This window comes from Leuciscus leuciscus (genome assembly GCF_965113295.1).
Source record: "Leuciscus leuciscus genome assembly, chromosome: 15".
Classification (NCBI taxonomy): Eukaryota; Metazoa; Chordata; class Actinopteri; order Cypriniformes; family Leuciscidae; genus Leuciscus; species Leuciscus leuciscus.
In genome coordinates, this window is record NC_138739.1 from 9,547,006 (window position 1) to 9,573,095 (window position 26,090).

At 43.1% G+C, this 26,090-nt stretch overlaps 1 protein-coding gene and 1 long non-coding RNA gene across 2 annotated transcripts in view; one reads left to right on the forward strand and one right to left on the reverse strand.

Annotated features, from left to right (window-relative positions):
* LOC309476122 (uncharacterized protein) overlaps positions 1–26,090 on the reverse strand; it is a 186,302-nt gene that overhangs the window by 58,129 nt on the left and 102,083 nt on the right. The window lies entirely within an intron of this gene.
* LOC309475266 lies at positions 22,433–25,096 on the forward strand. The gene is made up of 3 exons (XR_014197593.1): positions 22,433–22,824; positions 22,881–23,975; positions 24,887–25,096. It is a non-coding gene; the product is annotated as an uncharacterized lncRNA (long non-coding RNA).

Sequence of the window (26,090 nt, forward strand, 5' to 3'; positions counted from 1 at the left end):
GTCTTTTGGGTGGTTGCTAGGGTGTTTTGGGTGGTTGCTAGGCGGTTGCTAGGGTCTTTTGGGTGGTTGCTAGGCAGTTGCTATGGTGTTCTGGGTGGTTGCTATGGTGTTCTGGGTGGTTGCTAGGGTGTTTTGGGTGGTTGCTAGGGTATTCTGGGTGGTTGCTAGGCGGTTGCTAGGGTGTTCTGGGTGGTTGCTAGGGTGTTTTGGGTGGTTGCTAGGGTATTCTGGGTGGTTGCTAGGGTCTTTTGGGTGGTTGCTAGGGTCTTTTGGGTGGTTGCTAGGGTGTATTGGGTGGTTGCTAGGCGGTTGCTAGGGTGTTATGGGTGGTTACTAGGATGTTTTGTGTGGTTGCTATGGTGTTGCTAGGGTATTTTGGGTGGTTGCTAGGGTGTTTTGGGTGGTTGCTAGGGTGTTCTGGGTGGTTGCTAGGCGGTTGCTAGGGTGTTATGGGTGGTTACTAGGATGTTTTGTGTGGTTGCTATGGTGTTGCTAGGGTATTTTGGGTGGTTGCTAGAGTCTTTTGGGTGGTTGCTAGGGTGTTTTGGGTGGTTGCTAGGGTGTTCTGGGTGGTTGCTATGGTATTCAGAGCGGTAGATAGATAGATACACACACACACACACACACACACACACACACACACACACTCAAACAGACTACCTCGCTCACACACTCACTCAGACACTCAGACACACACACACACACACACACACACACACACACTCAGAGTTTATGAGTTTAGAGTTTATAAGTGTACAAGTTTTTGAGTTTAGAGTTTATAAGTTTAAATGAGTTTAGAGTTCAGAGTTTATTAATTTATGAGTTTAAGAGTTCATAAGTATATGAATTCACGAGTTTATTAGTTAATTAGTTATTAAATTTAAGTTAATTAGTTTATAAGTGTATGAGATTAGTGTTTATTAGTTTAAATGAGTTTCATTGGCTAATATATATAGAATGGCAGTTTGTTTTAGTTTTCAAGGGATTTAGATTTGAATTTATGTCGGTTGGTGAGTTTGAATTTTTTTAGAATGCCCAATGTTAAGTCAATGGGAGTTTTTCCGAGTTTTGATCGTCATTTGTAGGAAAACCGTAAGTCCGATCAGTCTGAAAAGATATAGCATATAGCTGCAGATCAGTTTGAGTGTCTGAGCCGAGTTTGAAGTATGTAGAGTTAAAGCTCTAGGGCGAGTTTGAGTCAACAGTTTTAGTAAGAAGAATAATAATAATAACTAGATGCGAAAGTTCGTCGAGACAAACTTTAAGTTGGCTTGAGAAAGTTTGGACCAGAATGTTTTTTGCTAGGCGGTTGCTAGGATGTTATGGGTGGTTGCTATGGTCTTGCTAGGATATTTTGGGAGGTTGCTAGGGTGTTCTGGGTGGTTGCTAGGGTCTTTTGGGTGGTTGCTAGGGTATTTTGGGTGGTTGCTAGGGTGTTTTGGGTGGTTGCTAGGGTATTCTGGGTGGTTGCTAGGCGGTTGCTAGGATATTTTGGGTGGTTGCTAGGGTCTTTTGGGTGGTTGCTAGGCGGTTGCTAGGGTGTTCTGGGTGGTTGCTAGGGTGTTTTGGGTGGTTGCTAGGGTATTCTGGGTGGTTGCTATGCGGTTGCTAGGATATTTAGGGTGGTTGCTAGGGTCTTTTGGGTGGTTGCTAGGCGGTTGCTAGGGTATTTTGGGTGGTTGCTAGGGTCTTTTGGGTGGTTGCTAGGCGGTTGCTAGGGTGTTCTGGGTGGTTGCTAGGGTGTTTTGGGTGGTTGCTAGGGTGTTTTGGGTGGTTTCTAGGGTATTTTGGGTGGTTGTTAGGGTGTTTTGGGTGGTTGCTAGGGTGTTCTGGGTGGTTGCTGGGCGGTTGCTAGGGTGTTTTGGGTGGTTGCTAGGGTCTTTTGGGTGGTTGCTAGGTGGTTGCTAGGGTGTTTTGGGTGGTTGCTAGGGTCTTTTGGGTGGTTGCTAGGCGGTTGCTAGGGTCTTTTTGGTGGTTGCTAGGGTGTTTTGGGTGGTTGCTAGGGTATTCTGGGTGGTTGCTAGGCGGTTGCTAGGGTCTTTTTGGTGGTTGCTAGGGTGTTTTGGGTGGTTGCTAGGCGGTTGCTAGGGTGTTCTGGGTGGTTGCTAGGGTGTTTTGGGTGGTTGCTTGGGTATTCTGGGTGGTTGCTAGGCGGTTGCTATGGTGTTCTGGGTGGTTGCTAGGGTGTTTTGGGTGGTTGCTAGGGTATTCTGGGTGGTTGCTAGGCGGTTGCTAGGGTCTTTTGGGTGGTTGCTAGGGTCTTTTGGGTGGTTGCTAGGCGGTTGCTAGGGTGTTCTGGGTGGTTGCTAGGGTGTTTTGGGTGGTTGCTAGGGTATTCTGGGTGGTTGCTAGGCGGTTGCTAGGGTCTTTTGGGTGGTTGCTAGGGTCTTTTGGGTGGTTGCTAGGCGGTTGCTAGGGTGTTCTGGGTGGTTGCTAGGGTATTCTGGGTGGTTGCTAGGCGGTTGCTAGGGTATTTTGGGTGGTTGCTAGGGTATTTTGGGTGGTTGCTAGGCTATTTTGGGTGGTTGCTAGGGTCTTTTGGGTGGTTGCTAGGCGGTTGCTAGGGTATTTTGGGTGGTTGCTAGGGTCTTTTGGGTGGTTGCTAGGCGGTTGCTAGGGTGTTTTGGGTGGTTGCTAGGGTATTATGGGTGGTTGCTAGGCGGTTGCTAGGATATTTTGGGTGGTTGCTAGGGTGTTTTGCTAGGGTGTTCTGGGTGGTTGCTACGCGGTTGCTAGGGTGTTATGGGTGGTTACTAGGATGTTTTGTGTGGTTGCTAGGATATTTTGGGTGGTTGCTAGGGTCTTTTGGGTGGTTGCTAGGGTGTTCTGGGTGGTTGCTAGGTGGTTGCTAGGGTGTTCTGGGTGGTTGCTATGGTATTCAGAGCGGTAGATAGATAGATACACACACACACACACACACACACACATTCAGAGTTTATGAGTTTAGAGTTTATAAGTGTATAAATTGATGAGTTTATAAGTGTACAAGTTTTTTGAGTTTAGAGTTTATAAGTTTAAATGAGTTTAGAGTTCAGAGTTTATTAATTTATGAGTTTAAGAGTTCATAAGTATATGAATTCATGAGTTTATTAGTTAATTAGTTATTAAATTTAAGTTAATTAGTTTATAAGTGTATGAGATTAGAGTTTATTAGTTTAAATGAGTTTCATTGGCTAATATATATAGAATGGCAGTTTGATTTAGTTTTCAAGGGATTTAGATTTGAATTTTTGTCGGTTGGTGAGTTTGAATTTTTTTAGAATGCCCAATGTTAAGTCAATGGGAGTTTTTCCGAGTTTTGATCGTCATTTGTAGGAAAACCGTAAGTCCGATCAGTCTGAAAAGATAAAGCAACTAACTTCAGATCAGTTTGAGTGTCTGAGCCGAGTTTGGAGTATGTAGAGTTAAAGCTCTAGGGCGAGTTTGAGTCAACAGTTTTTCACAGAAGAATAATAATATTAACTAGATGCGAAAGTTCGTCGAGACAAACTTTAAGTTGGCTTGAGAAAGTTTGGACCGTAAAGTTTTTTGATAGGCGGTTGCTAGGATGTTATGGGTGGTCGCTATGGTGTTTCTAGGGTGTTTTGGGCAATTGCTAGGGTGTTCTGGTTGGTTGCTAGGTGGTTGCTAGGGTGTCCTGGGTGGTTGCTAGGGTCTTTTGGGTGGTTGCTAGGGTGTTATGGGTGGTTGCTAGGGTATTCTGGGTGGTTGCTAGGATATTTTGGGTGGTTGCTAGGGTCTTTTGGGTGGTTGCTAGGCGGTTGCTAGGGTGTTTTGGGTGGTTGCTAGGGTGTTTTGGGTGGTTGCTAGGGTATTCTGGGTGGTTGCTATGCGGTTGCTAGGATATTTAGGGTGGTTGCTAGGGTCTTTTGGGTGGTTGCTAGGTGGTTGCTAGGGTATTTTGGGTGGTTGCAAGGGTATTCTGGGTGGTTGCTAGGGTATTTTGGGTGGTTGCTATGGTCTTTTGGGTGGTTGCTAGGCGGTTGCTAGGGTATTCTGGGTGGTTGCTAGGGTCTTTTGGGTGGTTGCTAGGCGGTTGCTAGGGTCTTTTGGGTGGTTGCTAGGGTGTTTTGGGTGGTTGCTAGGATATTCTGGGTGGTTGCTAGGTGGTTGCTAGGGTCTTTTGGGTGGTTGCTAGGGTGTTTTGGGTGGTTGCTAGGATATTCTGGGTGGTTGCTAGGTGGTTGCTAGGGTCTGTTGGGTGGTTGCTAGGGTCTTTTGGGTGGTTGCTAGGGTCTTTTGGGTGGTTGCTAGGGTATTCTGGGTGGTTGCTAGGCGGTTGCTAGGGTGTTCTGGGTGGTTGCTAGGGTCTTTTGGGTGGTTGCTAGGCGGTTGCTAGGGTCTTTTGGGTGGTTGCTAGGCGGTTGCTAGGGTGTTCTGGGTGGTTGCTAGGGTGATTTGGGTGGTTGCTAGGGTATTCTGGGTGGTTGCTAGGCGGTTGCTAGGGTCTTTTGGGTGGTTGCTATGGTATTCTGGGTGGTTGCTAGGCGGTTGCTAGGGTGTTCTGGGTGGTTGCTAGGGTGTTTTGGGTGGTTGCTAGGCGGTTGCTAGGATATTTTGGGTGGTTGCTAGGGTGTTTTGGGTGGTTGCTAGGCGGTTGCTAGGGTGTTTTGGGTGGTTGCTAGGGTGTTTTGGGTGGTTGCTAGGGTATTCTGGGTGGTTGCTAGGCGGTTGCTAGGATATTTTGGGTGGTTGCTAGGGTGTTTTGGGTGGTTGCTAGGGTGTTCTGGGTGGTTGCTAGGCGGTTGCTAGGGTGTTATGGGTGGTTACTAGGATGTTTTGTGTGGTTGCTATGGTGTTGCTAGGGTATTTTGGGTGGTTGCTAGGGTCTTTTGGGTGGTTGCTAGGCGGTTGCTAGGGTGTTTTGGGTGGTTACTAGGATGTTTTGTGTGGTTGCTATGGTGTTGCTAGGGTATTTTGGGTGGTTGCTAGGGTCTTTTGGGTGGTTGCAAGGCGGTTGCTAGGGTATTTTGGGTGGTTGCTAGGGTCTTTTGGGTGGTTGCTAGGGTGTTTTGGGTGGTTGCTAGGGTATTCTGGGTGGTTGCTAGGCGGTTGCTAGGATATTTTGGGTGGTTGCTAGGGTCTTTTGGGTGGTTGCTAGGCGGTTGCTAGGGTGTTCTGGGTGGTTGCTAGGGTGTTTTGGGTGGTTGCTAGGGTGTTTTGGGTGGTTTCTAGGGTATTTTGGGTGGTTGTTAGGGTGTTTTGGGTGGTTGCTAGGGTGTTCTGGGTGGTTGCTGGGCGGTTGCTAGGGTGTTTTGGGTGGTTGCTAAGGTCTTTTGGGTGGTTGCTAGGGTCTTTTGGGTGGTTGCTAGGTGGTTGCTAGGGTGTTTTGGGTGGTTGCTAGGGTCTTTTGGGTGGTTGCTAGGCAGTTGCTAGGGTCTTTTTGGTGGTTGCTAGGGTGTTTTGGGTGGTTGCTAGGGTATTCTGGGTGGTTGCTAGGCGGTTGCTAGGGTCTTTTTGGTGGTTGCTAGAGTGTTTTGGGTGGTTGCTAGGCGGTTGCTAGGGTGTTCTGGGTGGTTGCTAGGGTGTTTTGGGTGGTTGCTAGGGTATTCTGGGTGGTTGCTAGGCGGTTGCTATGGTGTTCTGGGTGGTTGCTAGTGTGTTTTGGGTGGTTGCTAGGGTATTCTGGGTGGTTGCTAGGCGGTTGCTAGGGTCTTTTGGGTGGTTGCTAGGGTCTTTTGGGTGGTTGCTAGGCGGTTGCTAGGGTGTTCTGGGTGGTTGCTAGGGTGTTTTGGGTGGTTGCTAGGGTATTCTGGGTGGTTGCTAGGCGGTTGCTAGGGTCTTTTGGGTGGTTGCTAGGGTATTTTGGGTGGTTGCTAGGCTATTTTGGGTGGTTGCTAGGGTCTTTTGGGTGGTTGCTAGGCGGTTGCTAGGGTATTTTGGGTGGTTGCTAGGGTCTTTTGGGTGGTTGCTAGGCGGTTGCTAGGGTGTTTTGGGTGGTTGCTAGGGTATTATGGGTGGTTGCTAGGCGGTTGCTAGGATATTTTGGGTGGTTGCTAGGGTCTTTTGGGTGGTTGCTGGGGTGTTCTGGGTGGTTGCTAGGTGGTTGCTAGGGTGTTCTGGGTGGTTGCTATGGTATTCAGAGCGGTAGATAGATAGATACACACACACACACACACACACACACTCAGAGTTTATGAGTTTAGAGTTTATAAGTGTATAAATTGATGAGTTTATAAGTGTACAAGTTTTTGAGTTTAGAGTTTATAAGTTTAAATGAGTTTAGAGTTCAGAGTTTATTAATTTATGAGTTTAAGAGTTCATAAGTCTATGAATTCATGAGTTTATTAGTTAATTAGTTATTAAATTTAAGTTAATTAGTTTATAAGTGTATGAGATTAGAGTTTTTTAGTTTAAATGAGTTTCATTGGCTAATATATATAGAATGGCAGTTTGGTTTAGTTTTCAAGGGATTTAGATTTGAATTTTTGTCGGTTGGTGAGTTTGAATTTTTTTAGAATGCCCAATGTTAAGTCAATGGGAGTTTTTCCGAGTTTTGATCGTCATTTGTAGGAAAACCGTAAGTCCGATCAGTCTGAAAAGATAAAGCAACTAACTTCAGATCAGTTTGAGTGTCTGAGCCGAGTTTGGAGTATGTAGAGTTAAAGCTCTAGGGCGAGTTTGAGTCAACAGTTATTCACAGAAGAATAATAATAATAATAATATTAACTAGATGCGAAAGTTCGTCGAGACAAACTTTAAGTTGGCTTTCGAAAGTTTGGACCAGAACGTTTTTTGCTAGGCGGTTGCTAGGATGTTGCTATGGTGTTGCTAGGGTATTTTGGGAGGTTGCTAGGGTGCTCTGGGTGGTTGCTAGGTGGTTGCTAGGGTGTCCTGGGTGGTTGCTAGGGTCTTTTGGGTGGTTGCTAGGCGGTTTCTAGGGTGTTCTGGGTGGTTGCTAGGGTCTTTTGGGTGGTTGCGAGGTGGTTGCTAGGGTCTTTTGGGTGGTTGCTAGGCGGTTGCTAGGGTGTTCTGGGTGGTTGCTAGGGTGTTCTGGGTGGTTGCTAGGGTCTTTTGGGTGGTTACTAGGCGATTGCTAGGGTATTTTGGGTGGTTGCTATGGTATTCTGGATGGTTGCTAGGGTCTTTTGGGTGGTTGCTAGGCGGTTGCTAGGGTGTTCTGGGTGGTTGCTAGGGTGTTTTGGGTGGTTGCTAGGGTATTCTGGGTGGTTGCTAGGATATTTTGGGTGGTTGCTAGGGTCTTTTGGGTGGTTGCTAGGCGGTTGCTAGGGTATTTTGGGTGGTTGCTAGGCTATTTTTGGTGGTTGCTAGGCTATTTTTGGTGGTTGCTAGGGTCTTTTGGGTGGTTGCTAGGCGGTTGCTAGGGTCTTTTGGGTGGTTTCTATGGTATTCTGGGTGGTTGCTAGGGTCTTTTGGGTGGTTGCTAGGCGGTTGCTAGGGTGTTCTGGGTGGTTGCTAGGGTGTTTTGGGTGGTTGCTAGGGTATTCTGGGTGGTTGCTAGGCGGTTGCTAGGATATTTTGGGTGGTTGCTAGGGTGTTTTGGGTGGTTGCTAGGGTGTTCTGGGTGGTTGCTAGGTGGTTGCTAGGATGTTCTGGGTGGTTGCTATGGTATTCAGAGCGGTTGATATGGTGTTACTAGGTGGTTGGTAGTTGTCACAGATGGTTACTATGGAGTTTTTATAGAGTTCTTACTTAACTAATCGCTATTAGCATGTAGCTATTCACTGCTAGCATGTGTAGCATGTTGAAAGTGCTGTTTGCTAGCATGAGTCAAAAGAGCCAAACCTCATCTCTATACGATGTTCTGATACAGAGATATAGGTCTTGCAAAACGGTTGCTAGGATACTCAAGTTTGGTTGCTATGGAGTTGCTTGGGAGCTGGGAGCTTTAAACTTAAGAAGTTTAAATTGGTTTAAAGTTTAAAGTAGTTTGAAGTTTATGACAGAGAGATAGATACACACACACACACACACACACACACACACTCAAACAGACTACCTCGCTCACACACTCACTCAGACACTCAGACACACACACACACACACACACACACACACACACACACACTCAGAGTTTATGAGTTTAGAGTTTATAAGTGTATAAATTGATACGTTTATAAGTGTACAAGTTTTTGAGTTTAGAGTTTATAAGTTTAAATGAGTTTAGAGTTCAGAGTTTATTAATTTATGAGTTTAAGAGTTCATAAGTCTATGAATTCATGAGTTTATTAGTTAATTAGTTATTAAATTTAAGTTAATCAGTTTATAAGTGTATGAGATTAGAGTTTATTAGTTTAAATGAGTTTCATTGGCTAATATATATAGAATGGCAGTTTGAATTAGTCTTCAAGGGATTTAGATTTAAATTTTTGTCGGTTGGTCAGTTTGAATTTTTTTAGAATGCCCAATGTTAAGTCAATGGGAGTTTTTCCGAGTTTTGATCGTCATTTGTAGGAAAACCGTAAGTCCGATCAGTCTGAAAAGGGAAAGCAACTAACTTCAGAACAGTTTGAAGGTCTGAGCCGAGTTTGGAGTATGTAGAGTTAAAGCTCTAGGAGAAGTTTGAGTCAACAGTTTTTCACAGAAGAATAATAATAATAATAAGTTTAAGTACAATATCAGTAAGTTGGCTTTCTCAGCCAACTTAATAATAAGTTTAAATAGGATTTCAATATGTTGGCTTTCTCAAGCCAACTTAATAATAATAATAATAATAATAAGTTTAAATAGGATTTCAATATGTTGGCTCTCTCAAGCCAACTTAATAATAAGTTTAAATAGGATTTCAATATATTGGCTTTCTCAAGCCAACATAACTAGATGCGAAAGTTCGTCGAGACAAACTTTAAGTTGGCTTGAGAAAGTTTGGACCAGAACGTTTTTTGCTAGGCGGTTGCTAGGATTTTATGGGTGGTTGCTATGGTGTTCCTAGGGTATTTTGGGAGGTTGCTAGGGTGTTCTGGGTGGTTGCTAGGTGGTTGCTAGGGTGTCCTGGGTGGTTGCTAGGGTCTTTTGGGTGGTTGCTATGGTCTTTTGGGTGGTTGCTAGGCGGCTGCTAGGGTGTTCTGGGTGGTTGCTAGGGTTTTTTGGGTGGTTGCTAGGGTATTCTGGGTGGTTGCTAGGCGGTTGCTAGGATATTTTGGGTGGTTGCTAGGGTCTTCTGGGTGGTTGCTAGGTGGTTGCTAGGGTGTCCTGGGTGGTTGCTAGGGTCTTTTGGGTGGTTGCTAGGCGGTTGCTAGGGTGTTCTGGGTGGTTGCTAGGGTGTTTTGGGTGGTTGCTAGGGTCTTTTGGGTGGTTGCTAGGTGGTTGCTAGGGTCTTTTGGGTGGTTGCTAGGCGGTTGCTAGGGTGTTCTGGGTGGTTGCTAGGGTGTTTTGGGTGGTTGCTAGGGTATTCTGGGTGGTTGCTAGGATATTTTGGGTGGTTGCTAGGGTCTTTTGGGTGGTTGCTAGGCGGTTGCTAGGGTGTTCTGGGTGGTTGCTAGGGTCTTTTGGGTGGTTGCTAGGCGGTTGCTAGGGTGTTTTGGGTGGTTGCTAGGGTCTTTTGGGTGGTTGCTAGGCGGTTGCTAGGGTCTTTTGGGTGGTTGCTAGGGTGTTTTGGGTGGTTGCTAGGGTATTCTGGGTGGTTGCTAGGCGGTTGCTAGGGTCTTTTGGGTGGTTGCTAGGCGGTTGCTATGGTGTTCTGGGTGGTTGCTAGGGTGTTTTGGGTGGTTGCTAGGGTATTCTGGGTGGTTTCTAGGCGGTTGCCAGGGTGTTCTGGGTGGTTGCTAGGGTATTCTGGGTGGTTCTAGGCGGTTTCTAGGGTCTTTTGGGTGGTTGCTAGGGTCTTTTGGGTGGTTGCTAGGGTATTCTGGGTGGTTGCTAGGCGGTTGCTAGGGTATTCTGGGTGGTTGCTAGGGTGTTTTGGGTGGTTGCTAGGGTATTCTGGGTGGTTGCTAGGCGGTTTCTAGGGTCTTTTGGGTGGTTGCTAGGGTCTTTTGGGTGGTTGCTAGGGTGTTCTGGGTGGTTGCTAGGCGGTTGCTAGGGTGTTCTGGGTGGTTGCTAGGCGGTTGCTAGGGTGTTCTGGGTGGTTACTAGGATGTTTTGTTTGGTTGCTATGGTGTTGCTAGGGTATTTTGGGTGGTTGCTAGGGTCTTTTGGGTGGTTGCTAGGCGGTTGCTAGGGTGTTCTGGGTGGTTGCTAGGGTGTTTTGGGTGGTTGCTAGGGTATTATGGGTGGTTGCTAGGGTGTTTTGGGTGGTTGCTAGGTAGTTCTGGGTGGTTGCTAGGCGGTTGCTAGGGTGTTATGGGTGGTTACTAGGATGTTTTGTGTGGTTGCTATGGTGTTGCTAGGGTATTTTGGGTGGTTGCTAGGGTGTTTTGGGTGGTTGCTAGGGTCTTTTGGGTGGTTGCTAGGCGGTTGCTAGGGTGTTTTGGGTGGTTGCTAGGGTCTTTTGGGTGGTTGCTAGGATATTTTGGGTGGTTGCTAGGGTCTTTTGGGTGGTTGCTAGGGTGTTCTGGGTGGTTGCTAGGTGGTTGCTAGGGTGTTCTGGGTGGTTGCTATGGTATTCAGAGCGGTAGATAGATAGATACACACACACACACACACACACACACACACACACTCACTCAGACACACACACTCACTCACACACACACACACACACACACACACACACACACACACACACACACACACACACACACACACACACACACACTCACTCAGACACACACACACACACACACACACACACACACACACACACACACACACACACACTCACTCACTCAGACACACACACACACACACACACACACACACTCAGAGTTTATGAGTTTAGAGTTTATAAGTGTATAAATTGATGAGTTTATAAGTGTACACGTTTTTGAGTTTAGAGTTTATAAGTTTAAATGAGTTTAGAGTTCAGAGTTTATTAATTTATGAGTTTAAGAGTTCATAAGTCTATGAATTCATGAGTTTATTAGTTAATTAGTTATTAAATTTAAGTTAATTAGTTTATAAGTGTATGAAATTAGAGTTTATTAGTTTAAATGAGTTTCATTGGCTAATATATATAGAATGGCAGTTTGATTTAGTTTTCAAGGGATTTAGATTTGAATTTTTGTCGGTTGGTGAGTTTGAATTTTTTTAGAATGCCCAATGTTAAGTCAATGGGAGTTTTTCCGAGTTTTGATCGTCATTTGTAGGAAAACCGTAAGTCCGATCAGTCTGAAAAGATATAGCAACTAACTTCAGATCAGTTTGATTGTCTGAGCCGAGTTTGGAGTATGTAGAGTTAAAGCTCTAGGGCGAGTTTGAGTCAACAGTTTCCACAGAAGAATAATAATAATAAGTTTAAATAGGATTTCAATATGTTGGCTTTCTCAAGCCAACTTAACTAGATGCGAAAGTTCGTCGAGACAAACTTTAAGTTGGCTTGAGAAAGTTTGGACCGGAAAATTTTTTGCTAGGCGGTTTCTAGGATGTTATGGGTGGTTGCTATGGTGTTGCTAGGGTATTTTGGGTGGTTGCTAGGCGGTTGCTAGGGTGTTTTGGGTGGTTGCTAGGATATTTTGGGTGGTTGCTAGGGTCTTTTGGGTGGTTGCTAGGCAGTTGCTAGGGTGTTTTGGGTGGTTGCTAGGGTGTTCTGGGTGGTTGCTAGGCGGTTGCTAGGGTGTTCTGGGTGGTTGCTAGGGTCTTTTGGGTGGTTGCTAGGCGGTTGCTAGGGTGTTTTGGGTGGTTGCTAGGTGGTTGCTAGGGTCTTTTGGGTGGTTGCTAGGCGGTTGCTAGGGTGTTATGGGTGGTTGCTAGGCTATTTTGGGTGGTTGCTAGGGTCTTTTGGGTGGTTGCTAGGCGGTTGCTAGGGTATTCTGGGTGGTTGCTAGGGTCTTTTGGGTGGTTGCTAGGCGGTTGCTAGGGTGTTCTGGGTGGTTGCTAGGATATTTTGGGTGGTTGCTAGGGTCTTTTGGGTGGTTGCTAGGTGGTTGCTAGGGTGTTCTGGGTGGTTGCTAGGGTATTCTGGGTGGTTGCTAGGCGGTTGCTAGGATATTTTGGGTGGTTGCTAGGGTGTTCTGGGTGGTTGCTAGGCGGTTGCTAGGGTGTTATGGGTGGTTACTAGGATGTTTTGTGTGGTTGCTATGGTGTTGCTAGGGTATTTTGGGTGGTTGCTAGGGTGTTCTGGGTGGTTGCTAGGCGGTTGCTAGGGTGTTATGGGTGGTTACTAGGATGTTTTGTGTGGTTGCTATGGTGTTGCTAGGGTATTTTGGGTGGTTGCTAGGGTCTTTTGGGTGGTTGCTAGGCGGTTGCTAGGGTGTTTTGGGTGGTTACTATGATGTTTTGTGTGGTTGCTATGGTGTTGCTAGGGTATTTTGGGTGGTTGCTAGGGTCTTTTGGGTGGTTGCTAGGCGGTTGCTAGGGTGTTTTGGGTGGTTGCTAGGGTGTTTTGGGTGGTTGCTATGGTCTTTTGGGTGGTTGCTAGGCGGTTGCTAGGGTGTTTTGGGTGGTTGCTAGGGTCTTTTGGGTGGTTGCTAGGATATTTTGGGTGGTTACTAGGGTGTTCTGGGTGGTTGCTAGGGTGTTCTGGGTGGTTGCTATGGTATTCAGAGCGGTAGATAGATAGATACACACACACACACACACACACACACACACACACACACACACACACACACACACACACACACACACACACTCAAACAGACTACCTCCCTCACACACTCACTCAGACACACACACACTCAGAGTTTATGAGTTTAGAGTTCATAAGTGTATAAATTTATGAGTTTATAAGTGTACAAGTTTTTGAGTTTAGAGTTTATAAGTTTGAATGAGTTTAGAGTTCAGAGTTTATTAATTTATGAGTTTAAGAGTTCATAAGTCTATGAATTCATGAGTTTATTAGTTAATTAGTTATTAAATTTAAGTTAATTAGTTTATAAGTGTATGAGATTAGAGTTTATTAGTTTAAATGAGTTTCATTGGCTAATATATATAGAATGGCAGTTTGGTTTAGTTTTCAAGGGATTTAGATTTGAATTTTTGTCGGTTTGAATTTTTTAGAACTCCCCAATGTAAGTCAATGGAGTTTTTGAATGAGTTTTTTCGAGTTTTGATCGTCATTTTTAGGAAAACCGTAAGTCCGATCAGTCTGAAAAGATAAAGCAACTCGAGTCAGATCAGTTTGAGTGTCTGAGCCGAGTTTGGAGTATGTAGCGTTAAAGCTCTAGGAGGAGTTAGTCTCAGATTTTTTTCCGCTCAGAAGAATAATAATAATAATAAGTTTAAATAGGATTTCAATATATTGGCTTTCTCAAGCCAACATAATAATAATAATAAGTTTAAATAGGATTTCAATATGTTGGCTTTCTCAAGCCAACTTAACTAGATGCGAAAGTTCGTCGAGACAAACTTTAAGTTGGCTTGAGAAAGTTTGGACCAGAATGTTTTTTGCTAGGCGGTTGCTAGGATGTTATGGGTGGTTGCTATGGTCTTGCTAGGATATTTTGGGAGGTTGCTAGGGTGTTCTGGGTGGTTGCTAGGGTATTTTGGGTGGTTGCTAGGGTATTTTGGGTGGTTGCTAGGGTGTTTTGGGTGGTTGCTAGGGTATTCTGGGTGGTTGCTAGGCGGTTGCTAGGATATTTTGGGTGGTTGCTAGGGTGTTTTGGGTGGTTGCTAGGGTGTTCTGGGTGGTTGCTAGGCGGTTGCTAGGGTGTTTTGGGTGGTTACTAGGATGTTTTGTGTGGTTGCTATGGTGTTGCTAGGGTATTTTGGGTGGTTGCTAGGGTCTTTTGGGTGGTTGCTAGGCGGTTGCTAGGGTATTTTGGGTGGTTGCTAGGGTCTTTTGGGTGGTTGCTAGGCGGTTGCTAGGGTGTTTTGGGTGGTTGCTAGGGTCTTTTGGGTGGTTGCTAGGGTCTTTTGGGTGGTTGCTAGGCGGTTGCTAGGGTGTTTTGGGTGGTTGCTAGGGTCTTTTGGGTGGTTGCTAGGGTCTTTTGGGTGGTTGCTAGGCGGTTGCTAGGATATTTTGGGTGGTTGCTAGGGTCTTTTGGGTGGTTGCTAGGGTCTTTTGGGTGGTTGCTAGGCGGTTGTTAGGGTGTTTTGGGTGGTTGCTAGGGTGTTCTGGGTGGTTGCTAGGTGGTTGCTAGGGTGTTATGGGTGGTTACTAGGATGTTTTGTGTGGTTGCTATGGTGTTGCTAGGGTATTTTGGGTGGTTGCTAGGGTCTTTTGGGTGGTTGCTAGGCGGTTGCTAGGGTCTTTTGGGTGGTTGCTAGGGTGTTCTGGGTGGTTGCTATGGTATTCTGGGTGGTTGCTAGGGTCTTTTGGGTGGTTGCTAGGGTGTTCTGGGTGGTTGCTAGGCGGTTGCTAGGGTGTTCTGGGTGGTTGCTAGGGTGTTTTGGGTGGTTGCTAGGGTGTTCTGGGTGGTTGCTAGGCGGTTGCTAGGATATTTTGGGTGGTTGCTAGGCGGTTGCTAGGGTGTTATGGGTGGTTACTAGGATGTTTTGTGTGGTTGCTATGGTGTTGCTAGGGTATTTTGGGTGGTTGCTAGGGTGTTTTGGGTGGTTGCTAGGGTCTTTTGGGTGGTTGCTAGGCGGTTGCTAGGGTGTTTTGGGTGGTTGCTAGGGTCTTTTGGGTGGTTGCTAGGATATTTTGGGTGGTTGCTAGGGTGTTCTGGGTGGTTGCTAGGTGGTTGCTAGGGTGTTCTGGGTGGTTGCTATGGTATTCAGAGCGGTAGATAGATAGACACACACACACACACACACACACACACACACTCAGAGTTTATGAGTTTAGAGTTTATAAGTGTATAAATTGATGAGTTTATAAGTGTACAAGTTTTTGAGTTCAGAGTTTATAAGTTTAAATGAGTTTAGAGTTCAGAGTTTATACATTTATGAGTTTAAGAGTTCATAAGTCTATGAATTCATGAGTTAAGTTAATTAGTTTATAAGTGTATGAGTTTAGAGTTTATAAGTTTAAATGAAGCAAATTTAGTAGTTTGAAGTTTAATTTAGTTTGAAGTTTAATTTAGTTTGAAGTTTAATTTAGTTTGAAGTAGATAGATGAGTTTATTAGTTTAAATGAAGTAAATTTAGTAGTTTGAAGTTTAAATTAGTTTAAAGTTTAAATTAGTTTGAAGTTTAATTTAGTTTGAAGTTTAATTTAGTTTGAAGTTTAATTTAGTTTGAAGTAGATAGATAGATGAGTTTATTAGTTTAAATGAAGTAAATTTAGTAGTTTGAAGTTTAATTTAGTTTGAAGTAGATAGATAGATGAGTTTATTAGTCTAAATGAAGTAAATTTAGTAGTTTGAAGTTTAATTTAGTTTGAAGTAGATAGATAGATGAGTTTATTAGTTTAAATGAAGTAAATTTAGTAGTTTGAAGTTTAAATTAGTTTAAAGTTTAAATTAGTTTGAAGTTTAAAGTTTAAATTAGTTTGAAGTTTAATTTAGTTTGAAGATTAATTTAGTTTGAAGTTTAATTTAGTTTGAAGTAGATAGATAGATGAGTTTATTAGTTTAAATGAGTCTCAATGGCTCATATAGTATATAGAATGGCAGTTTGGTTTAGTCTTCAAGGGATTTAGATTTGAATTTTTGTCGGTTGGTCAGTTTGAAAAAGTCAATGGGAGTTTTTCCGAGTTTTGATCGTCATTTTTAGGAAAACCGTAAGTCCGATCAGTTAGAAAAGATATAGCATACCGAGTCAGAATAGTCTGAAGGTCTGAGCCGAGTTTGGAGTATGTAGAGTTAAAGCTCTAGGCTGTATTAAAGTTATATTTTTTTAGTCTCAGAAGAAGAATAATAACTAGATGCGAAAGTTCGTCGAGACAAACTTTAAGTTGGCTTGAGAAAGTTTGGACCAGAACGTTTTTTGCTAGGCGGTTGCTAGGATTTTATGGGTGGTTGCTATGGTGTTCCTAGGGTATTTTGGGAGGTTGCTAGGGTGTTCTGGGTGGTTGCTAGGTGGTTGCTAGGGTGTCCTGGGTGGTTGCTAGGGTCTTTTGAGTGGTTGCTAGGGTATTTTGGGTGGTTGCTAGGCGGCTGCTAGGGTGTTCTGGGTGGTTGCTAGGGTTTTTTGGGTGGTTGCTAGGGTATTCTGGGTGGTTGCTAGGCGGTTGCTAGGATATTTTGGGTGGTTGCTAGGGTCTTCTGGGACGTTGTTAGGTGGTTGCTAGGGTGTCCTGGGTGGTTGCTAGGGTCTTTTGGGTGGTTGCTAGGCGGTTGTTAGGGTGTTCTGGGTGGTTGCTAGGGTGTTTTGGGTGGTTGCTAGGGTCTTTTGGGTGGTTGCTAGGTGGTTGCTAGGGTCTTTTGGGTGGTTGCTAGGCGGTTGCTAGGGTGTTCTGGGTGGTTGCTAGGGTGTTTTGGGTGGTTGCTAGGGTATTCTGGGTGGTTGCTAGGATATTTTGGGTGGTTGCTAGGGTCTTTTGGGTGGTTGCTAGGCGGTTGCTAGGGTGTTCTGGGTGGTTGCTAGGGTCTTTTGGGTGGTTGCTAGGCGGTTGCTAGGGTGTTTTGGGTGGTTGCTAGGGTCTTTTGGGTGGTTGCTAGGCGGTTGCTAGGGTCTTTTGGGTGGTTGCTAGGGTGTTTTGGGTGGTTGCTAGGGTATTCTGGGTGGTTGCTAGGCGGTTGCTAGGGTCTTTTGGGTGGTTGCTAGGCGGTTGCTATGGTGTTCTGGGTGGTTGCTAGGGTGTTTTGGGTGGTTGCTAGGGTATTCTGGGTGGTTGCTAGGCGGTTGCTAGGGTGTTTTGGGTGGTTGCTAGGGTATTCTGGGTGGTTGCTAGGCGGTTGCTAGGGTCTTTTGGGTGGTTGCTAGGGTCTTTTGGGTGGTTGCTAGGGTGTTCTGGGTGGTTGCTAGGCGGTTGCTAGGGTGTTATGGGTGGTTACTAGGATGTTTTGTGTGGTTGCTATGGTGTTGCTAGGGTATTTTGGGTGGTTGCTAGGGTGTTTTGGGTGGTTGCTAGGGTGTTCTGGGTGGTTGCTAGGCGGTTGCTAGGGTGTTATGGGTGGTTACTAGGATGTTTTGGGTGGTTGCTAGGTGGTTGCTAGGGTGTTCTGGGTGGTTGCTAGGATATTTTGGGTGGTTGCTAGGGTCTTTTGGGTGGTTGCTAGGGTGTTCTGGGTGGTTGCTAGGGTATTCTGGGTGGTTGCTATGGTATTCAGAGCGGTAGATAGATAGATACACACACACACACACACACACACACACACACACTCAAACAGACTACCTCGCTCACACACTCACTCAGACACTCAGACACACACACACACACACACACACACACACACACACACACACACACACTCAGAGTTTATGAGTTTAGAGTTTATAAGTGTATAAATTGATGATTTTATAAGTGTACAAGTTTTTGAGTTTAGAGTTTATAAGTTTAAATGAGTTTAGAGTTCAGAGTTTATTAATTTATGAGTTTAAGAGTTCATAAGTCTATGAATTCATGAGTTTATTAGTTAATTAGTTATTCAATTTAAGTTAATTAGTTTATAAGTGTATTAAATTAGAGTTTATTAGTTTAAATGAGTTTCATTGGCTAATATATATAGAATGGCAGTTTGATTTAGTTTTCAAGGGATTTAGATTTGAATTTTTGTCGGTTGGTGAGTTTGAATTTTTTTAGAATGCCCAATGTTAAGTCAATGGGAGTTTTTCCGAGTTTTGATCGTCATTTGTAGGAAAACCGTAAGTCCGATCAGTCTGAAAATATATAGCATATAGCTGCAGATCAGTTTGAGTGTCTGAGCCGAGTTTGGAGTATGTAGAGTTAAAGCTCTAGGGCGAGTTTGAGTCAACAGTTTTTAACAGAAGAATAATAATATTAACTAGAATGTACATTTCCTGAAGAAAATGTGAAGTGGTGCTTGCAGTGGCAAAACTCGCCACTGGGCAGATGCTAACACAATTAACATGTTGTGATACCATGAAATACCACGTTTTAGTGAAAGTGAAAGTGAAAGTGAAAGTGAAAGTGAAAGTGAAAGTGAAAGTGAAAGTGAAAGTGACACGTGACGGCCAAGTATGGTAACCCATACTTGGAATTTGACCTCTGCATTTAACCCATCCAAGTTAATGCACACACATTAGGAGCAGAGTAGTGCGTAGTTAACACACACACACTGCAAACGTGGATACACACACCCAGAGCAGCGGGCAGCCTTTGTGTGGCGCCCGGGGAGCGATTAGGGGTTAGGTGCCTTGCTCAAGGGCACCTCAGTCATTTCCCACCGGTTCTGGAATCGAACCAGCAACCTTTGGGTTACCAGTTCAACTCCCTAACCACTAGGCCATGACTGCCCCTAGCATTATTTACCACGATTTACCATGTTTCTAAGATGATTTACTACGATTTACCACATTCCAGCATGATTTACTATGATTAACATGTTGTTAAAATGATGCTAGCATGATTAACATGTTGTTAACATGATTAGCATGTTGGTAGCATGATGCTAGCATGATTAGCATGATGCTAACATGCTTTTAACAAGATGTTAGCATGATTAGCATTTTGCTAGCATGTTTTTAGCCAGATGCTAACATGATTAGCATGTTGCTAGCATTATGCTAGCTTGATTAACATATTGTTAGCATAATGCTAGCTTGAATAGCATTTTGCTAGCATGATGCTAGCTTGATTAGCATTATGTTAGCATGATGCTAGCTTGATTAGCATGTTGGTAGCTTGATGCTAGCATGATTAGCATGTTTTTAGCTAGACGCTAACATGATTAGCATGTTGCTAACATGATGCTAGCTTGATTAGCATGTTGCTAGCATTATGCTAGCTTGATTAGCATGTTGCTAGCATTATGCTAGCTTGATTAGCATTATGTTAGCATGATGCTAGCTTGATTAGCATGTTGGTAGCTTGATGCTAGCTTGATTAGCATGTTGGTAGCTTGATGCTAGCATGATTAGCATGTTGCTAGCATGTTTTTAGCTAGACACTAACATGATTAGCATGTTGCTAGCATAATGCTAGCTTGATTAGCATGTTGCTAGCATGATGCTAGCTTGATTAGCATTTTGCTAGCATTATGATAGCTTGATTAGCATGTTGCTAGCATTATGCTAGCTTGATTAGCATGTTGGTGGCATAATGCTAGCTTGATTAGCATGTTGCTAGCATGATGCTAACATGATTAGTATGTTGCTAGCATGTTTTTAACAAGATGCTGTTGCCAGGTGGTGGTTGCTAGGGTTTTCTGGGTGGTTGCTGTGGTGTTGCTAGGCAGTTGCTAAGGTGTTCTGGGTGGTTGCTAGGCAGTTGCTAGGGTATTCTTGGTGGTTGCTAGGCAGTTGCTAGGGTATTCTTGGTGGTTGCTAGGGCATTGCTAGGTGGTTGCTTTGGTGTTGCTAGGCAGTTGCTAGGGTGTTCGCTAGGCGTTTTGGGTGGTTACTAGGCAGTTGCTAGGTGTTCTGGGTGGTTGCTAGGCAGTTGCTAGGGTGTTCTGGTTGGTTGCTAGAGTTTTTTGGTGGTTACTAGAGCATTTCTAGACGTTGCTAGGGTGTTCAGGGTGGTTGCTAAGGTATTTTTGTTAGTTGCTATGGTGTTACTAGGTGGTTGGTAGTGTTCAAAGATGGTTACTATGGAGTTTTTATAGAGTTTTTAAAATCTTTAATAACGAGTTCCTTCAGTACGGCACTCGGCCTGCGGCCTCGTGCCTATGGCCGAATAGGCACAAGCATGGAGCAATATCGCAAGGCTACGAGTGTGATATTGCTTTAAAAAATGTAAAAAAAATGTTTTTATATTATTTATTGGTTTAGGGTGGTTGCTAGGGAGCTCAGAGTGGTTGCTAGGGTGCTGTAACTGGTTGCTAGGGTGTGGCTATGAAGATTTTAGGCCATTACTTATTGGCTGCTTGATAATATAAATCCTCTGAGGGAGAGAGAGAGGGAGAGAAACGCAGGGGTGTCAGGCCCTTTGGAGTGGTGTGTGTGAAAACGGCAGTTGGGATTCAAATGTTTTTAGAACTCCCCATGTAAAGTCAATGGGACTTTTTTGGCCGCTTTTTCGTCCGCTGTGCGAACATCGTACACCCGATCGCTTAGAAAAGATATAGCACACCTCTCCTCAATGAGCCGCTCGATTTGACACCTCACTCAGGGGTCTGTGACAAACGGTGCGGGGCGCATTACGCGCCAAACTTTTGGCAGAATAAAAATAAGAATAATAAGTATGAGTGACAATAACACTAGTGGTGCTTTGAAAAAGCACCACTAACTAGAATGTACATTTCCTGAAGAAAATGTGAAGTGGTGCTTGCAGTGGCAAAACTCGCCACTGGGCAGATGCTAACACAATTAACATGTTGTGATACCATGAAATACCACGTTTTAGCATTATTTACCACGATTTACCATGTTTCTAAGATGATTTACTACGATTTACCACATTCCAGCATGATTTACTATGATTAACATGTTGTTAAAATGATGCTAGCATGATTAACATGTTGTTAACATGATTAGCATGTTGGTAGCATGATGCTAGCATGATTAGCATGATGCTAACATGCTTTTAACAAGATGTTAGCATGATTAGCATTTTGCTAGCATGTTTTTAGCCAGATGCTAACATGATTAGCATGTTGCTAGCATTATGCTAGCTTGATTAACATATTGTTAGCATAATGCTAGCTTGAATAGCATTTTGCTAGCATGATGCTAGCTTGATTAGCATTATGTTAGCATGATGCTAGCTTGATTAGCATGTTGGTAGCTTGATGCTAGCATGATTAGCATGTTTTTAGCTAGACGCTAACATGATTAGCATGTTGCTAACATGATGCTAGCTTGATTAGCATGTTGCTAGCATTATGCTAGCTTGATTAGCATGTTGCTAGCATTATGCTAGCTTGATTAGCATTATGTTAGCATGATGCTAGCTTGATTAGCATGTTGGTAGCTTGATGCTAGCTTGATTAGCATGTTGGTAGCTTGATGCTAGCATGATTAGCATGTTGCTAGCATGTTTTTAGCTAGACACTAACATGATTAGCATGTTGCTAGCATAATGCTAGCTTGATTAGCATGTTGCTAGCATGATGCTAGCTTGATTAGCATTTTGCTAGCATTATGATAGCTTGATTAGCATGTTGCTAGCATTATGCTAGCTTGATTAGCATGTTGGTGGCATAATGCTAGCTTGATTAGCATGTTGCTAGCATGATGCTAACATGATTAGTATGTTGCTAGCATGTTTTTAACAAGATGCTGTTGCCAGGTGGTGGTTGCTAGGGTTTTCTGGGTGGTTGCTGTGGTGTTGCTAGGCAGTTGCTAAGGTGTTCTGGGTGGTTGCTAGGCAGTTGCTAGGGTATTCTTGGTGGTTGCTAGGCAGTTGCTAGGGTATTCTTGGTGGTTGCTAGGGCATTGCTAGGTGGTTGCTTTGGTGTTGCTAGGCAGTTGCTAGGGTGTTCGCTAGGCGTTTTGGGTGGTTACTAGGCAGTTGCTAGGTGTTCTGGGTGGTTGCTAGGCAGTTGCTAGGGTGTTCTGGTTGGTTGCTAGAGTTTTTTGGTGGTTACTAGAGCATTTCTAGACGTTGCTAGGGTGTTCAGGGTGGTTGCTAAGGTATTTTTGTTAGTTGCTATGGTGTTACTAGGTGGTTGGTAGTGTTCAAAGATGGTTACTATGGAGTTTTTATAGAGTTTTTAAAATCTTTAATAACGAGTTCCTTCAGTACGGCACTCGGCCTGCGGCCTCGTGCCTATGGCCGAATAGGCACAAGCATGGAGCAATATCGCAAGGCTACGAGTGTGATATTGCTTTAAAAAATGTAAAAAAAATGTTTTTATATTATTTATTGGTTTAGGGTGGTTGCTAGGGAGCTCAGAGTGGTTGCTAGGGTGCTGTAACTGGTTGCTAGGGTGTGGCTATGAAGATTTTAGGCCATTACTTATTGGCTGCTTGATAATATAAATCCTCTGAGGGAGAGAGAGAGGGAGAGAAACGCAGGGGTGTCAGGCCCTTTGGAGTGGTGTGTGTGAAAACGGCAGTTGGGATTCAAATGTTTTTAGAACTCCCCATGTAAAGTCAATGGGACTTTTTTGGCCGCTTTTTCGTTCGCTGTGCGAACATCGTACACCCGATCGCTTAGAAAAGATATAGCACACCTCTCCTCAATGAGCCGCTCGATTTGACACCTCACTCAGGGGTCTGTGACAAACGGTGCGGGGCGCATTACGCGCCAAACTTTTGGCAGAATAATAATAATAATAAAAAAAATAAGAAGAATAATAAGTATGAGTGACAATAACACTAGTGTTGCTTTGAAAAAGCACCACTAATAATAATAATAAGTTTAAATAGGATTTCAATATGTTGGCTTTCTCAAGCCAACTTAACTAGATGCGAAAGTTCGTCGAGACAAACTTTAAGTTGGCTTGAGAAAGTTTGGACCAGAACGTTTTTTGCTAGGCGGTTGCTAGGATGTTATGGGTGGTTGCTGTGGTGTTGCTAGGATATTTTGGGCGGTTGCTAGGGTGTTCTAGGCGGTTGCTAGGTGGTTGCTAGGCGGTTGCTAGGGTGTTCTGGGTGGTTGCTAGGGTATTCTGGGTGGTTGCTAGGTGGTTGCTAGGGTATTTTGGGTGGTTGCTAAGGTGTTCTGGGTGGTTGCTAGGGTGTTCTAAGTGGTTGCTATGGTGTTGCTAGGGTGTCCTAAGGTATTTTGGATGGTTGCTAGGGTGTTCTGAGTGGTTGCTATGGTGTTCTAAGGTATTTTGGGTGGTTGCTAGGGTGTTCTGTGTGGTTGCTATGGTGTTGCTAGGGTGTTCTAAGGTATTTTGGGCAGTTGCTAGGGTGTTTTGAGTGGTTGCTATGGTGTTACTAGGGTTTTCTAAGGTATTTTGGGTGGTTGCTAGGGTCTTCTGGGTGGTTGCTAGGCTGTTCGATAGATAGATAGATAGATAGATAGATAGATAGATAGATAGATAGATAGATAGATAGATAGATAGATAGATAGATAGATAGATAGATACTTAGATGAGTTTAAATAAATCACTCTAGGTTATAAATGTAGAATTCTAGTACATTTAGAGTTTATAAGTTTAAACGAGTCTAAGAGTTCAGAGTTTATTAATTAATGAGTTTAAGAGTTTGTAATGAATTCATGAGTTAATAAGTGTATGTGTTCATAAGTTTTAAAAGAAGTTTAAAGTAGTTTAAAGTAGTTAGAAGTTTAAATTGGTTAGAAGTTTAAAGTAGTCAGAAGTTTAATTGGTTAGAAGTTTAAAGTTTGATGGATAATTAGATAGATTACACGCAGGGGTGCCCAATCCTGCTCCTGCCGATCGACTGTTGGACATCTCCAACCCTAATCAAACACACCTGCTTTAATTTTCATGTGATCCTGAATACCTTAATTGGTTGCTTCAGGTGTGTATAGGGTAGAAGATTAACTGTGCAAGGACAGTCGATCGGCAGGAGCAGGATGGTTAAATTTTATCAGTGAGAATATTTTAAATTCTTCATCATAAATTTTATATCAACAAATCATAATAATAAAAAAAAGTTATATTGTAAGAACAGCTAATGTGGAGATGGACGTGCGTTGTCACAGTAACCAGGTGAAGGAAATTAGGAAACTAAATTGCTACATTATGAGACACAATTGCCCTGCTTCTTAAACTTCAAGGGTTAAAAAATCCCCCCTATAAAGTCAACTTTGTATTTAAAGACAAAATGCATTTCTGATAAATGTGACCGTTGTAATGTACCCGAAAATGTTGAGCATGTTATTTTGTGGTGTAATACATAATAGTGCTGAAAGGATCAGTTTACGTGATATAGGCCGTCGATGGATAACGACTATCACTTTTGAAGTGAAATGTGAAACTAAATGAAAGTGTTGCGGCATTACAGGTTAATATGCTCACATGCAAGATTACTTTTGATACTTTTCCAGCGTTGAGCATTACCACCAATCACACAAATCTCAGTTGAGCTCATAATACAATAACCAATCAGATTAGTTAACGATGAAGAAACAAACTGCGGGTTCGTGACTTCGAGTGAGTTTTTGCCAGGTTTTTGCCGCTTTCACGTCGTGCTCACCACCTCAGTCAGTCAGTCAGACACTGACTGGATTTTGCCAATTCGCTCGATGAAAAGTGTCAGATACGATGTAAGTAAGATATTAATTTATAATCCTTTTGATTTTTCATGCTATTAAAATAACTGTCTTGTTTTTCTAATGCGTAAAAAGCAATTCACTGATTCCTAAATGGTTCTTGTCGTACAAGAATGACATTTTCCCCCTCACATAAAAAAACGTTTAATATTCTTTTAATCGACGTTATTCATTATAATAAAATCCAGAGCAATAATCGGAAATAATGTTTTTTTCAGTTTGATAGATTACAGCCTCAATGATTTAATGCTAAAATCTTCATCATAACTTTTATATCAACAACTCGTAATTATAAAAATAAATTATATTGTAAGAACAGCTAATGTGGTGATGGACGCGCGTTGTCACAGTAACCAGGTGAAGGAAATAAGGAAATTAAATTGCTACATTATGAGACACAATTGCCCTGCTCTTAAACTTCAAGGGTTAAAAAATCCCCCCCCTAAAAAGTCAACTTTGTATTTAAAGACAAAATACATTTCTGATAAATGTGACCGTTGTAATGTACCCGAAAATGTTGAGCATGTTATTTTGTGGTGTAATACATAATAGTGCTGAAAGGATCAGTTTACGTGATATAGGCCGTCGATGGATAACGACTATCACTTTTGAAGTGAAATGTGAAACTAAATGAAAGTGTTGCGGCATTACAGGTTAATATGCTCACATGCAAGATTACTTTTGATACTTTTTCAGCGTTGAGCATTACCACCAATCACACAAGTCTCTGTTGAGCTCATAATGCAATAACCAATCAGATTAGTTAACGATGAAGAAACAAACTGCGGGTTCGTGAGTTTTTGCCAGGTTTTTGCCGCGTTCACGTCATGTGCTCACCACCTCAGTCAGTCAGTCAGACACTGACTGGATTTTGCCAATTCGCTCGATGAAAAGTGTCAGATAGCCTACGATGTAAGTAAGATATTAATTTATAATCCTTTTGATTTTTCATGCTACTAAAATAACTCTTGTTTTTCTAATGCGTAAAAAGCAATTAACTGATTCCGAAATGGTTCTTGTCATACAAGAATGACATTTTCCCCCTCACATAAAAAAAACAACAACCCGTTTTATATTTTTTTAATCGACGTTATTCATTATAACAAAATCCAGAGCAATAATGATGTTTTATCAGTTAAAGCAGGGGCGTAGCCACGGGTGTGCCGGTGCCACCCACAGTGGCAGCTGGCACACCTAAAAATGGATGCAGAATTATTTTTTTATAGTCTCAATAAAAAATGTTTTACTAAACTTGGGCTATTGTTGTTTACTTAGAATATATATATTTTAAAATCAACCCTTTCACGCGTAAGTTCAAAATATTTTAACTGACCCCTTGTTTCCATGGCGACGCGTCATGATTGTCACATGACACACCGCAGCCACAACAATACATAGACTGCGTCCCAATGTGCATACTATCCATCCTAAATAGTATGTGACATTAGTAATTGTCAATACTATTTAGGGCAGATAGGGTGGATAGTATGCACGTTGGGACGCAGGGATACAGTCGGCATCTAGTCATAGTTGGGGGCGTGGTCTGGTGTGGCGAGGGTGGAGTCGGCGTGGGGGAAAACACTGCGAACATCGTGTGTATTTGAATGACAAAAATGTCATATTGCGAGTCATTGACGCCTGCCGACCGGCAACGGTACATTGCAAAATTAACTGCAATAGGTTATGATTGCCCTTATTTAATTAAGAGGTTAGAGTAACAAGACACAATAGAGCTGATGAATTCAGGATCAAAATTAATCTTTGCAATGCTCACTTGGAGTGCATAATGACTTTATTAATAGCCAGAAACATTTTATTCATTCATTTATTGAAACACTTTATTATTATTATTATTATTATATAAATGTATTATATTATCAAAAAACATTTAGCATTGTCAGGCTTTTTATTTGTGCTTGGTTGATAAAACAACAAGCTGTAAACGTTTGGGTTTTTGACCTGCCACAAGATGGCACTGTTTTCAACATTCCTGATGCTTCGAATCTTTTCC